Consider the following 12472-nt stretch of genomic DNA (forward strand, 5'->3'; position numbering starts at 1 on the left):
TATAACTCTTGAGCCTGTCAACCATTTTATATCTTTGCTACAGCAATGATGAGGAACCTATGGTCTTCCAGATGTTGTTGGACTCCCATCAGCACCAGCCAGCATGGTCAGTAGTCAGCGATAATGAAAGTTGTAGGCCAGCAACATCTGGAGAACCATAGATTCCACATCCTTGTTCTACATTGTAATAAATTATTTTGATAGTCATTCTTTATAGATGGAACTTACACAGGCTTGCAGCCAATGATAGTCATACAGAGAGTACAGCAATTGAAATTAATGAGCTTGGCTCACTTAGGTCCATTAATTTCTCTGGGTCTACTATAATTTAGCTGGATACAAACCAAAATACATTGCCAATTTTAACCAATAAGAGAGTGTGCTTGTAATCTCTGAAACACTGACAAAACCTTTTAGTGGCACAAAACCCCACATGTACACTATATAAAATAATATGCCTCACCACCTCTCCCCGCTCTTCTTCCCCAACCTTATACTGTACTCAACACTAATGTCTCACAACAAATGTAACTGATTTGTAAGAGAGACTGTACAACCTGAAAAAAAAGACAAGGTATATACTTTTTGTAAACCAAGAAAATCTTTAATATTTAAAAAAACAAATCTTCTTAGTGGCCTGTAGGTGTCACTCTTCCAACACATTTTGATATCCCTAAAATCTGTTTAGAATTTTGATGAGTATTTTACAGATACAGGATTCCATTTTTCATACAATTTTGCAGTCGCATTGTATTTTCATGAGTCTGAATTCTGAAAGTATCAGTCAGTTGGAAAGCACTGAAGATGTGCTGGTTTTGCTATTCTTATAATCTAATGGATTAACTAAATTAGCTAAAAGACCAACTCTTATCACCTCTGTTGAATCACTGGATCATGTCATTCTGGCTTCCTGTCATTCCCTGGTACTCATGTAGTCTATCCAGTGAGTTGTTTGTCTACTAGTGTAGTCTGCATTGCAGTATTTAGTGTTGGAAACAGCAGTTTCTCTCAAGTATTTAGTTTCTTGAGATCTGCAGTTCCTCAAGGATATTGACAGGATGTTGGGGATGGTAAAAGCTACAACATGCACATTGCCTAAACTCTGCTAACTGCAGCTAAATTATGGGCCAAAATTGTCAGTGTGTATGATGGAGACTGTTTTCATCAGCCATAAAGAAAGGGCTTGTTTGTTTCTGAAAATGCCATTTTGGGATAAGGAATATTGTATCAATTTTTCACTGGTGTGTTCTCATTTCTGACTAACGGCCTGAGCAACTCCAGACATTCCTGAATAACAAATTTTATTTGAAAGTGCCTTTGCTCAAGTTTGGCAGATGAGCAGACTTTCCTCTCCTAAATGGATCAAACCTTGCTATGTGGATATATGCTTCTGTTAACTTTTAGGCTTGACTTCCACAATGCACCCTACATGGTTCCAACACAACTCATACGTTTAGGGAAGAGCACTGCCTTCCAACATCGTCTGGAGTGTGCACTGGTCTAATTCAAGGTACTGGTTTGAACATTTAAAAAACCTTTAACCTTTGTTCAGCCTGGTCCCATTCCTCAAGGGTCGTGGAGCCCCTTCACTAACTGAGATCTAGTAAACAAATGTTTTTATCTGTCGAAACCTGCTTTATACTGAGTCGTACCCGGCTCAGAGTTGCCTACACTGACTGCTAATGGCTCTCCGGGGTTTTAGACAGGAGTCGTTCCGTGTCCTATGTTAAGGACAGGGCATGCAACCTTCTGCATTTAAGGCAAGTGCTCTGTGAATTGGTTACGATCCTCCCCCTGCCATTTCTATTGGAAATTGGAACTGCAGTGGCTCAGAACAGGACTTTTGTGATCACTGCTGCCAAACTCTGAAAGGTCCTACCAGAAAAGGAGAAGAAAGCTACCTCTTTGCTGGCTTTTCAGAAGACCTCCCTTTTTGGCAACAAGGTCGCATTGAAGTCCTGCTTCTGTGGCTGCTCACATTTGCATTGTGTTCATTGATGAGCACCCTGCTGTTCATTACAGCAGAGTGGTATACAGGGTATGCATCCTATGCTTTTTCTCTGTCTTTTAGTGATGTCAAGGGCAGCCTCCAGGATCAGCGGCAGATGGCATGCCTTTGAGTGTCAGTTGATGGGAAACAACAGCAGGAGAGGGCCATCACATTCATCTCTTTGTGGGCTTCCCATTGGCATCTGGTTGGCCACTGTAGGGAAACACTTGATCAGCCTTTGGTCTGATCCATCAGGGTTCTTCTTATGCTCTTATGGCCATAAGGTGAGAAGAAATTTGCCCTGCAAATGCTGTTGACATTGAGTGAGGGTTCACAGAGAGAAAGTCCTGCAAAACTGGGAATAGCAGAGGTTGTGGTCCACTGGTGATAAATTTGGCTTTTGAGCCAATCTAATCACTGGCACAGGTGGCGCTGTAGGTTAAACCACAGAGCCTAGGACTTGCCGATCAGAAGGTCGGCGGTTTGAATCCCCACAGCGGGGTGAGCTCCCGTTGCTCGGTCCCTGCTCCTGCCAACCTAGCAGTTCAAAAGCACGTCAAAGTGCAAGTAGATAAATAGGCACCACTCCAGCGGGAAGGTAAACGGCGTTTCCGTGTGCTGCTCTGGTTTGCCAGAAGCGGCTTAGTCATGCTGGCCACATGACCCGGGAGCTGTACGCCGGCTCCCTCGGCCAATAAAGAGAGATGAGCGTCGCAACCCCAGAGTCGGTCATGACTGGGCCTAATGGTCAGGGGTCCCTTTACCTTTTTAATCACTGACCATGATTGCAGGCAGACCATGTAAGCACGGCAGAGGGAATGGGATTTGTCTGCCCTCTTTTTGTCCCACATATATCTCTAATGTGCTGGCTCTTGGGGCCTGCCCCTCAATGCTTGTTTTCACAACCTTGTTTAGTTTATTTCTGACTAGTCCCAAATTCTGACAAGAGAATAGCATATTCTGTGGGACATGGCTGGCTGAGCAGAAGCACTGCTGTTAAGAGTTATCAGTTGCAAGCCCCTACAGTGGATGTTTGAATTTCATACTTTGAAGCATAGGAGAAACAATTCTCTTATTCTGTTACCCTCCTCCTCAGGTTTTCTTTTCCAAGTGATGTTCCACATTCTGTGGATGCAGAACATTCTGAGGCCTCACTGGACAGGTGGTGTGGCAGATACTCCCTTAGGGTTTGCTCTCTTTTTTTTGGTTTGGCACTAGTCCTGCCAGCCCTCACCCCCTGAATTTGCAGTTAGAGGGCGTCATGGACTCAGGAACATTCTACCATATGTGGTGGATATGTAGGAAAATACAGGTATTCTGGGAGAGTATACATGCAGAACTGCAAAAAATGCTAAAGATCTCTTTCAATAAAAAACCAGAGGCCTACCTCCTGGGAATAACAGATTTGGATATTCCACAAAACAGGAAGGGTATCTTTTTATATGCGACGGCGGCAGCAAGAGTTTTGATCGCAGCAAAATGGAAGAGTAATGAAATCCCCTCTATACAAGATTGGATCCAAAAGCTGACAGAATATGCCAAATTAGATGGTTTATCAGAAAAGATAAAGAATAAATCAAAACAGGAATTTGTTTCTAAATGGAAGGTTTTTAAAGAATATCTGAAAAATAAATATAGTAGTTTAAATTCTGTTGCAGCATTCGAGGAACTTCAGTAATAGTTGCTAGGTAGATAGAAGAAATTAGGTTTATTGACAATAAGTTTAATTATGAAAATGTGTATTGGCAATAAATATGAATTTGAAATATGGAATAGACGGGAAGTTGGGTCTTTAGTGTTAAGACCAATAGATGTTTTATTGTTTGCCAAGAAAATTATGTGTCTATGGTTATTTTTGTAATTTGTGTGTAATTTTGTATTTGTGTTTTTTTGTGTGTGTGTTTTTGTTGTTGTATAAATAAAGATTTATTTATTTTTTAAAAAAGAGGGCGTCATAGAAAGTGATAAGAACATAAAGAAGCGCCTGCTGGGTCAGGCCAGTGGCCCATCTAGTCCAGCCTCCCGTTCTCACCATGGCCAATCAGATGCCTCTGTGAACCCTACAAGCAAGACCCAATCACAAGGGCATTCTCCTCTCTTGCAGTTTTCAGCAACTGGTTTTCCAAAGCATTACTGCTTCCAACTGTGGAGGCAGGGCATAGCCATCATGGCTAGTAGCCATTGACAACTGCCGCCTCCACAAAATTGCCAATCCTCTCTTAAAGCCATCCAAGTTGGTGGCCATCACTGGAGGAGTGAGTTTCATCATTTAACTGCACTGCGTGACAAAGTACTCTTATTTGTCCTGAACTAGATTGTGGCACAAGGGATACAGGTGGCGCTGTGGGTTAAACCACAGAGCCTAGGACTTGCCGATCAGAAGGTCGGCTGTTCGAATCCCCGCGATGGAGCGAGCTCCCGTTGCTCGGTCCCTGCTCCTGCCAACCTAGCAGTTTGAAAGCACGTAAAAGTGCAAGTAGATAAATAGGTACCGCTCCGGCAGGAAGGTAAACGGTGTTTCTGTGCACTGCTCTGGTTCGCCAGAAGCGGCTTAGTCATGCTGGCCACATGACCCGGAAGCTGTACGCCAGCTCCCTCGGCCAATAAAACGAGATGAGCGCTGCAACCCCAGAGACTGTCACGACTGGACCTAATGGTCAGGGGTCCCTTTACCTTTACCTAGATTGAGCCACAGACCAAATAAATGCAGCAAAGTTGGCAGTTTAGTATGACGTGTCCTGTGCCACAGATATTGCACCCCCCCCCCACATACCCCATCCCCAGGGAATGGCTTAAGGGGGAAACACAAAAGTATATTTCCTTACAGCTCCAAGGTGTAGCCTTTTGTTTCCCTGCCTGAAACTAGTTTCTCTTTCGTCCACTCTGCTTGTGGTAGCAAGAATGTTGGTGACTGTAAATGATATATCACTACAGAGCAGATGGTTTTGTTTGGCAACGTCCAGATTTTCCATTCTGGAATTGACGGCAGGAAGCTGGCCTGCGAAATTAATTGCTGCTACTGTTTTACATGCCCTGAATGACTCTCAAAAGTGGGGCTGGGGGGTTGAGGAAACCCACACGCTCTTGTGTTTGCATGAAGCGTTGTTTAAAAACCTTGCGTGGAGAAGAGGATAATAATGCCATAGGCTGGCCGCTGGGATCAAATAATGAGCGACTCATGATGTAACCTCCACTGCTGGAGGGGTTTAGTGCAGAAGATCGCCGTAGGTGATGTCTCCTTTATTTTTGAATCTAGAAGAAAAAGAAAAGGCAGTCCAAAGCAATATAGATATGTGTTAATAAAAACGCTTTTGTTGGTGCTCTCTGCTAGAAATGGAATCCAAAACCCCACTTTCATTTGTTTGCAGTTCAGAATGATGTTTTTAAAAAACGGTGAAAAGACACGGAGTAAAAGAGGGTGCTGAGACTTTCCCCAGAGCAGCAGCTGGAGCCGTGTATGTGGCAGTTGCTTTCTGAGCCGGTTTTGTTCAGCCTCTATTATCTCGCTCCGTGCTGCTTGCTGGCATTGTGTCCTGAAGGCCATATGTCCCATCTGCTCTGCGCAGACATTCTGTTGGCAAGGAGCAGGGTGGCTGCCTTGTGCCTGCATCTGATTTCCATCCCAGGCAGGAATCCAAACTTTTATTGACAACTCCACCTCCCATTTAGCAAAAAGGGGATGGGGGGAGAGAAATGAAAAAGAAATGATGGGGCCATTTGATTTCAGTTTTTAAAGCTGTAAAGTTTGTAATACATGTCTCCTTCCACTATTGAAGAGTTGTGCTGATATAAAGCTAAGAGCACGCAGGGAGATCTTCTGTGTGCATTAAAAGAAACAATGCAGCACAAAGGAAGCACGGCAACTGCATCTCCAGGTCCAGATTACGATGGGCAAACTGGTCCTATACAAAGCAAGTTTTTCATGCGTTTTTAGAATTCATGTTGTGCTTTGGTTTCTGGTGTGTTCTATATCTCATGGGATTGCATCAGGTTAAATATAAATTATCATTGAAATAATCATTAAAAATGACCTGGAGCATATACTACTGTTGGGTTATTTCATTTATTCCACAGGGTGAACCCACACCTGCCCTAAGTTAGGCAATTCCGGCTTAATTTTTGCTTGTGCTGTACTTGTCTGGTGCATGTACTTCTAGCAATAACATGTAACTTATTTACAGTGTACAAGAATCAGGCTATACGTGTGGCAAAGACCACAGTAAAGAGACCAGTTACATGTGGAATACCTATAAATGCACTTTATAAAACAGTTAACAGCTGAAACAATTTCTTGCATTTAGTTCTCATGCCACAACCTTGTAGATGATCTAAATCTGAGGATGCCTTTGTTATAAAATTGTGGGACAACTCAGTTGGTAGAGCATGAGACTCTTATTCTCAGGCTCTGGGTTCGAGCTTCACATTGCGTTAAAAAAAAACCATTGCAGGGGGTTAGACTAGATGACCCACAAGGTCCCTTCCAACTCAGCAATTCTATGATTACACGTACAAGGCATGTGAATGATTGCAGGCTGTGGTGTAAGTTTCCATTTCCTTTTAGACATCACATGGTTCTGAAGTTATGTGGCTTTTACACATGAATATATAGGTTTTTATGACAAAAATAGGTTGCATAAAATTAGCCCCATGTAAAGCCGTGCCTTCACACTCACGAACGCAAAAACATTGTCAATTGAATGGGGTATGAATTATCTAAAACTTATTGCAGACAGCATGACCTTTACTTGTCTTTTTAAAATGTGCTAATGGATTTGCTGAACAAAACTGTCACAGAGGTAAGTCAAGTTGTAGAATTGTGTGTGGCGATCTTTAGCATCCTTACTCATGAGTAAGTGTACTTCAGGCTAGCATCCACTCTCTTGAGCCCTACGGAATTTGCTTCTTTTGTCACCTCATTTAGGCTGTATGGAGCCTGTGAACTTTATGGTGTCAACTTTTACTCCATTAGGCTGACAGCAGCATATTTACAGGTAAGAGTCTTTGTTGGATGCATCTGACATGATCAAAGGGTCCAACTGCTCAGGAAGTCATTGAACAGCCATGCTACGTGTAGCCTTTGAAGGCTTATAGACCTAGAGGGACTCGGCAACGAAACCCAGACATAGTCATCCTGCAAAATGCAATATAAAACCAGCCTTGTCTGAACTTTGTCTACTTTGGAGGCAGCCTGGGATGCTGGACACACTTGATAAAAAGGTGTGCTTAGAAAGATGGGGAGATAGGTTTCACTGACACTGTTGATCATTGCACCAAAAAAGAGGTATTAGCGAATTATATAAAATATAATCGTTATTATGTTTGCTTCTACTGTATACATTTTAAGAACTATTTAATGACGGGGGGGGGGGGATTGAGTGGATTTTGCAGAAATTATTTGGTGTGCCACATTCCCACCCTGTCTGAGAAATACTGGAACAGAAACCACTTGAAAAGTCAAGATTAAAATATTTTCTAGAAAAATACATTGGGCTGCAGCAAATCAGAACAACACCCCCTAGCTTTTTAAAAGGTCGCCTATCTTTTCCTTAATGGTTTTTCTTACCAGGCCTGCTGTCCCTTTTAACAGCTATGAAATTACAAAAGAATATGAGTAGCTGCTGCCCGTCTGGAAAGTAGAGACTTTCCCCCTGAAACTTTTGAGAACAGCACCAGCTCCTCAGTCCCTCTGAGCTGGCGAACCCACTGAGTTGCCGAAAGAGTTAAATCTCGATAGAGTGAGCTGCTCTGCTCTCCTCTCCCCCACCCCCTATTCTCCCACCCAAGCAAAGTGAGACTCACTTTGCAGTCTGCAGACGGCTGGAGTTCAGCAGCGGCTGCTGTAGGCAATGTAAGAAGAGCAATGCCAGCAGTCCTTCAACAGTGAAATTCAGACTTTTGAAGCAAGTCTGCGTAGCAGAGCTCTCCGAAGGCAGCATTTTGGTAAAACTGGTTTTCCCCATCCTTTCCCTCCCTGCTGAAAAGAACAAGGCACAGAAACTGTGCCAATTGCTCATTTGGAAAAATGCCATCAGCCTGGTTATGATCCTGCCTGCGTGGTTAATACCTGGCTGCGTGATCTTTTGTTTATCATGGGATTTCCTCTCTTTATAACTTACACAGTAGTGGAAGCTCAGGATTATGAGGGGAAAGCTGCGAGGATGCTCTTTTGAGAAGAAGTCTGCAAGCCTGAACTTCACACCGAATTTATCCAAATATAGTATTGTAGAAACTAGGGAAGGGGGTCACAATTAATGCCTCTCTTGTAATTCAAGCACCCCCTACTACTCTGTGAGCACTTTTCTGGCACCACAGCATCCAAGCATTATGGAGTTGTGTCCTGGATCATGTTCCAAGCATGTTTTTCAGAATAAGCCACCATAGTGGCCATCTTGGGAAGGGAGGAAGGAAGGAAGGAAGGAAAAAAGAGCACAGCCAGAACCATTGTTTTATACATGAGGGTGGTACACAAATTAAACGTCTAGGCCCACATTGTGCAGTTCAAGTGAATGGATCCGCGCAAACACTGGGCAAGCGCTTTGAAAAGGAGGACTTCTGTTGAGTGTGCAAGGTGCAAACTGTGTTGAGGCGGGAGGCAGGAAGAGTCCCTTTTTCAAGCACTGGTGAGCATTTTCAGTTCTTAGCTGAACCTACCTGCAGTTCTTGAAGAATTCCACTAGCTGCCCTCAAGATAGAGAGCCAGTGTGGTGCCGTGGTCAGAGCATTGGGTTAGGACCTGGGAGACCAGGGTTCAAATCCCCACTTGGCCATGAAGCCACCTACAACTTACACCATCTGATTGTTGGCATGCCGACTGGGGCTTAGGGGAGCTGTCATCTAAAACTGACCGGAAGGCATCAGGTTAGGGGAGGGTGATTAATTGTGTCCAAATGTATGCTGTCCATTGCAAAGGAGACTGCTCTTATTTTTGCAGACTAGTAATTCTTGTGGGCTAACATACAAGGCGGGCATATCATTTTTATTCAGAGTAGCCAAAAGTCACAGAATAAGATCACTTGTGAGTTTCACAGAGCTCTCCTTCAGATTAGATATTATGCAAAAGGGGGAGGGGGGAAGACCTACAGTTTCTGACAAAGGGTTAAGGCAGGGGTCAGAGACCTAAGGCCCATGGGCTACAAACGGCCCATGGGGGTCATTTAACCAGCCCACGGACCCCCATTGCCCGCTCAGTTGGCTCCCATGCACAGAGCAGAGCAGGGACCACCTCCCGCGATGCTGGCTGACTTCCCGTTGGCTGCAGGAAACTTCCGCAACCAATGGGAAGCTCCACACGCCGCCTCCACGCTGGAAGGAGCGCCGGAAATAGCATTTGCGCATGTGCGCACACTCCGGCCCACTGCAGCGTCTGCGGGACCGTGAACTGGCCCAAGCCACAAACACTTTGCAGACCCCTGTGTTAAGGGATTGTGCTTCAGCAGGTGATTCAGGAAGCTTTTTGCAGACTAATGGTTCTTAACATTTCTGGGGTCATGCCCCCCTTTGAGAATGTGGTGAAAGTTGTGGAGCCTACCCCCCACCTCAGATTTTTTCAGAAGGGCAATTTTCAAAGTAACAGGAAAGAAATTGATTTTATGCCCAGATCCCCTGAAACCCATTCCTGGACCACAGGTTAAGAACCCCTGATATAGACATGCTTCTCCCCAGCAGAGGGAAATGGTTTTTGCCCAACTTCAGTCATATGCTGCCTCAAGTCCCTGGCTTTCATTCCAGTGTGGTTGTTTGCCATACTTTGGACACTTCCACAGTCCACCTTTTATAAAAATCCACTCCTGCCCCACGTGTTTTTCATTGTAAACATTTGTTCAGCACTTTTGCAGGGAAATAAACATTTTTTAAGAAGAAAAATGCTGGGGGTGGGTGGGGTTTGTAGCAGCGGCTTTGTAACTGCCACAACTATTCACTGCTTCTAAAATAGTTTGATCTCAAGCCAAAAGATCTGAGCTTTTATTCAAAAACACACTGGGTGGAGTACAAAAGCAATTTGAAACGAAGATGTCTTTTAGAAGTTCTTTGTAGGAGCTGCTAATCTGTGAGGCTTGGATAACATCTAAATGAGACATCCATGGGGGGAGGAAGACGTGTGTGGGTCTTTCCCACAAAAGCAGCAACATTCTGGGAAGTGGTGTGTGTATGGACTCATTTGGCCCTGTCCACTTGACTGAAAACTGAACTACTGCTCTAGCCCTGGAGGACCTCCTCACAGGTGAGCAGCCCCCACATACCTGGGTGAATAAAGGACACCAGAAGTACCAGGTTCTCCTCTCACCTTCTGCTAATTAGACAGCACATTTCAAGGCCGTGGAACCTCTTCCTGTACTTACGATAGGCTCCCTGTGTGAGGTAGAAGATTGGAAGACCAGGAGTCTAAATTACTCGGGGAACCTCCCCAAGTAGATGAGAAAACACCCTACTTCCGGAATGAAATGGAGGTGGTGGTGGAGTTTAACACGCTCATCTCTGCTTCCATATTGGTTTTAAACACGAGAACACCCAAAGTGGTCATATGTCTACCTCAGATCTTGTTTATCAGAAAACACCAACCGGATTTGAGCCCACAACACATCATCCAAGTTTATCATTCGTTTCAGTAAGATTTCAGTGTACCTTCCCCTGGCCTATATATTTATTTACATTCCATATAGTATATTCCATATTCGCAGCTCTTCCTTGCACCATTGGCCTTTTGACCTCTTCAAAAGTAGCAACTTTTCTGGACCTCTGTGCACATATATTCTAAGTGACCTTTTCACACATCTTGCCACAGAGGGCTTTTTTAGTCTCTAATGGTGGCTAGAATGGTGTTGAGCCACCAAGGTTAATTATCCACTATTTGGCTGCAAACGTTTCCCTGAAACTTCCTGTCATCTGGATTTTGGGCTTACAACAGGAATGGAGGAGAGGGGTTGGATGGATGACCATTTGGTACTACAGATACTCACTGTATTCTACATTTTTTTTCTGAGCCTTGCCCTTGCTTAGCATGCCATTATGAGGTGGACTCTATTTAGCAAGATCATCCGTAAGGCTAATACTCCCCATTGGCATTTGACCCAAAGCAGTAACAAGCCCTTCTCCCAGACCCTTTTCAACTGATCTAAGTTATTTACAAGAAGCATCACTGACCACTGCCAATGGTGTAGTGCTAATGACTCCAGGGTTTTCCAACTGCATATCAAACAAATATCCCCCTTCTTATGGCATGGAGGGGTGTACCTCTTTTTACAATCTAGTACAGTAACAACCCAGCTAGGGTCTTGCTATTACTTTGAAATTGCAAAGAATAAAGGCAGTTTCTATGTAGGGGGTGGAGAGAAAAGAGAAAGAGCATGAACTTTCTTTTCAGTGTAACTGCTGGAAACCACATCCCCACCACAATGAAAAGCTCACTCTTCCTGCCTTTATCAAGGAGGTGTCAGATCTCACACCTTTGCAGTAAGGTACAGAAATGCAAATTTTTTGAAACCCGGTAACACCTAATGAGAGGATGTAAACTTTCTGTGAACTTAATTTGTGGATTTGTGGTGTGTGTTTTTTAAACCCCAACATTGCTCAGAATGTTTCAATGCTAGTTGTACATTTCCAGATTGGACAATTTAAAAATACAGAACTTGAAGATGGTCCTTTCTCTTTTGAAAGACAAAATGACTTCAGTTTGTTAGACCTCCTGTTTATAACCCCCTGCATGTCTGCAGGAGACAAAAAATATATACAAAGTATAACTCCAGAATTACATACCTCAGAATCAGCTGTCCTATTTCCATTGACTCTCTTCTCTATTCCAGCATCAAAACTTCACTTTTGTTAAACTTTGTTCACAGGTTACAATACTCCCCCTTTCTCCAAGTTTGCAGCTACTAGTAGTTGTACCTTATCTAGTAGTACCTTATCTTCAGTTACCTAGGCTTTCATCCCACAAATTCCTGTTTTGCATATTCAACAGTGAGCAATCCCTACATACATACTTTGGGCTAATAGGTACACCATTGTTTTGAGAGCAGTAACATCACCCTTGACCCAACTCCTCAGTGGTTAACCCACCACAATGCATACAAGAGAATTTCCATTAGCACAGGCATGGCCATTTCCCAAGAGACTGTGATCTACTCCCAGTATAAAAAAACTGGTAGTGATCTACCCATTGTCATTGGCTTTTTTTAGGAGGGAAGTACCCAGAGTTGTTGAGCTTTTTGGGGGGAGGATTGCACAGAGTTTTTTAGCTTTCCCCCCAAACTTTTTGTACACGATAAGGATCCTGCAATCTACCAGGATTAGCCGGAGATGTACTGGTAGATAGCGATCTACTGGTTGGACACCCCTGCATTGGCAGAATTGCTTTACCAACCAGGGGAAAGGAGCATTACGGTATCAAATTGCTTTCTTAAAACGGCTGGGTGGTTTTCTTGTTCAAAACGGCTGCATGGCAAGCAGAACTTGAACAGGTTAAACTTCTCTGTTGCTTATGCA

Source organism: Podarcis bocagei (assembly GCF_964188305.1).
Source record: "Podarcis bocagei genome assembly, chromosome: 4".
NCBI classification, from domain to species: domain Eukaryota; kingdom Metazoa; phylum Chordata; class Lepidosauria; order Squamata; family Lacertidae; genus Podarcis; species Podarcis bocagei.